Consider the following 3,323-nt stretch of genomic DNA (forward strand, 5'->3'; position numbering starts at 1 on the left):
CATTGCCTGGCTGTTTTAAAAAAAATAAACAATAGACAATGCATTAGAATTCATAATAGCCTACAGGAATTGAAGTCTGGTTAGAGCCACTTTAATAGAAAATGGGGGGCAAGATTGTGCAGATCAACATGTCCTCTGTTTCTGGCTCCTAAGCAACTTTGCAGTATTTTATTTTTGTATTTCTCACATATTACTGCACTGTTGGCGCTAGGAACACAAGTGTTTCCCTACACCCGCAATAACATCTGCTAAATATGTGTAAGTGACCAATAAGATTTGGACCATCTGTTTAGCAGGGTATCAAGAGACCGTTGATTTATCTTGTTTACTCCCGTCAACACTTTTTTTTAGAAAACAGTTGGAAAGCAATCTGTGTCTCAGGATCCTGTGGGGAGAGGCCAAGTAGAACATCCGGTTGAGGGTAAACGTGCAGGTGAGAAGAGAATATGGAATCTACTCAACTATTTCACTATGCTACAAATTGATGCATCTAATCTCTGAACTTTGCTTGTTAAACTTCTACTTTTATCTTGTCCCATGTCAACAGCTCCTGACAGTTGTCAATGTAAAAGGAGACCACAAAGAAGAAACAGACCCCACTAAGTCTGATAGGCAAAAAGGATGTGAACCTTAAGACAGTGTTCCTTTAGTGTTCCCCAACTGCTCAGCAGTAAATGTTAGCAAGGCCATTGATTTAGCTAGTTTACTACTATCAGCACTTTAGAAACAGTTGGATAACAACAATCAAATCAAAGTTTCTTTGTCATGTGCACCGAATACAACAGGTTTAGACCTTACAGTGAAATGCAAATAGTCTGGGTAGCCATTTGATTACCTGTTCAGGAGTCTTATGGCATGGGGGTAAAAGCTGTTGAGAAGCTTTTTGGTCCTAGACTTGGCGCTCCGCTACCACTTGCCATGCGGTAGCAGAGGGAACAGTCTGGCTGGGGTCTTTGACAATTTTTAGGGCCTTCCTCTGACACCGCCTGGTGTAGAGGTCCTGGATGGCAGGCAGCTTAGCCCCAGTGATGTACTGGGCCGTACGCACTACCCTCTGTAGTGCCTTGCGGTCGGAGGCCGAGCAGTTGCCGTACCAGGCAGCGATGCAACCAGTCAGGATGCTCTCAATGTTGCAGCTGTAGAACCTTTTGAGGATCTGCCAAATCTTTTCAGTCTCCTGAGGGGGAATAGGTTTTGTGGTGCCCTCTTCACGGCTGTCTTGGTGTGTTTGGACCATTCAAGTTTGTTGGTGATGTGGAGACCAAGGAACTTGAAACACTCACCCTGCTCCACTACAGCCCCGTCGATGAGAATGGGGATGTGCTCGGTCCTCCTTTTCCTGTACTCCACAATCATCTCCTTTGTCTTGATTACGTTGAAGGATCGATTGTTATTCTGGCACCACCCGGCCAGGTCTCTGACCTCCACAATATAGACTGTCTCGTTGTCGGTAATCAGGCCTACCCTGTTGTGTCGTCTGCAAACTTAATGATGGTGTTGGAGTCGTGCCTGGCCATGCAGTCATGGGTGAACAGGGAGTACAGGAGGGACTGAGCACGCACCCCTGAGGGCCTTCAGTGTTGAGGATCAGCGTGGCAGATGTGTTGCTACCTACCCTCACCACCTGGGGGTGGCCAGTCAGGAAGTCCAGGATCCAGTTGCAGAGGGAGGTGTTTAGTCCCAGGAGCCTTAGCTTAGTGATGAGCTTTGAGGGTACTATGGTGTTGAACGCTGAGCTGTAGTCAATGAATAGCATTCTCACATAAGTGTTCCTTTTGTCCAGGTGGGAAAGGGCAGTGTGGAGTGCAATAGAGATTGCATCATCTGTGGATCTGTTTGGGCGGTATGCAAATTGGAGTGGGTCTAGGGTTTCTGGGATGATGGTGTTGTGAGCCATTGCCAGCCTTTCAAAACACTTCATGGCTACGGATGTGAGTGCTACGGGTTTGTAGTCATTTAGGCAGGTTGCCTTTGTTCTTGGGCACAAGGACTATGGTGATCTGCTTGAAACATGTTGGTATTACAGACCTAATCAGGGACATGTTGAAAATGTCAGTGATGACACCTGCCAGGTTGTCAGCACATGCCCGGAGCACACGTCCTGGTAATTCGTCTGGCCCCGCAGCTTGTGTATGTTGACCTGTTTAAAGGTCTTACTCACGTCGGCTACGGAGAGCGTGATCACACAGTTGTCCGGAACAGCTGATGCTCTCATGCATGCCTCAGTGTTGCTTGCCTCGAAGCGAGCATAGAAGTGATTTAGCTCCTCTGGTAGGCTCGTGTCACTGGGCAGCTCGCAGCTGTGCTTCCCTTTGTAGTCTGTAATAGTTTTCAAGCCCTGCCACATAAGATGAGTGTCGGAGCCAGTGTAGTATGATTCAATCTTAGTCCTGTATTGACGCTTTGCCTGCTTGATGGTTCGTCGCAGGGCATAGCATGATTTCTTTCTTTCCTCTGACACCGCCTAGCATATAGGTCCTGGATGGCAGGGAGTCTGGCCCCAGTGATGAACTTGGCCGTATGCACTACCCTCTGTAGCGCCTTGCGGTCGAATACCCAGCAGTTGCCATACCAAGCGGTGATGCAGCCTGTCAAGATGCTTTCAATGGTGCAGCTGTAGAACCTTTTGAGGATCTGAGAGTCCATGCCAAATCTTTTCAGTCTACTGAGGGGGAAAAGGTGTTGTAGTGCCCGACTATGTTTGTGTTTGGACCATGATAAGTCCTTAGTGAAGTGGACTCCGAGGAACTTGAATCTCTCGATGCGCTCGTCTCCTTTGTCTTGCCAATATTGCGGGACAGGTTGTTCTCCTGGCACCACACTGCTAGGTCTCATTCCTAATCAAATCAGATGTTATTGGTCACATACACATGGTTAGCAGATGTTAATGCGAGTGTAGCGAAATGCTTGTGTTTCTAGTTCCGACAGTGCAGTAATATCTAACAAGTAATCTAACAATTCCCCAACAACTACCTAATACACACATCTAAAGGGGTGAGTGAGAATTTGTACATATACAGTTGAAGTCGGAACTTTACATACACCTTAGCCAAATACATTTAAACTCAGGTTTTCACAATTCCTGACATTTTAATCCTAGAAAACATTTCCTGTCTTAGGTCAGTTAGGATCACCACTTTATTTTAAGAATGTGAAATGTCAGAATAATAGAGTGATTTATTTCAGCTTTTATTTATTTCATCACATCCCCAGTGGGTCAGAAGTTTACATACACTCAATTAGTATTTAGTAGCATTGTCTTTAAATTGTTTAACTTGGGTCAAACGTTTCAGGTAGCCTTCCACAAGCTTCGTACAAAAAGT

This window comes from Salmo salar, chromosome ssa28 (genome assembly GCF_905237065.1).
Source record: "Salmo salar chromosome ssa28, Ssal_v3.1, whole genome shotgun sequence".
Taxonomy (NCBI): domain Eukaryota; kingdom Metazoa; phylum Chordata; class Actinopteri; order Salmoniformes; family Salmonidae; genus Salmo; species Salmo salar.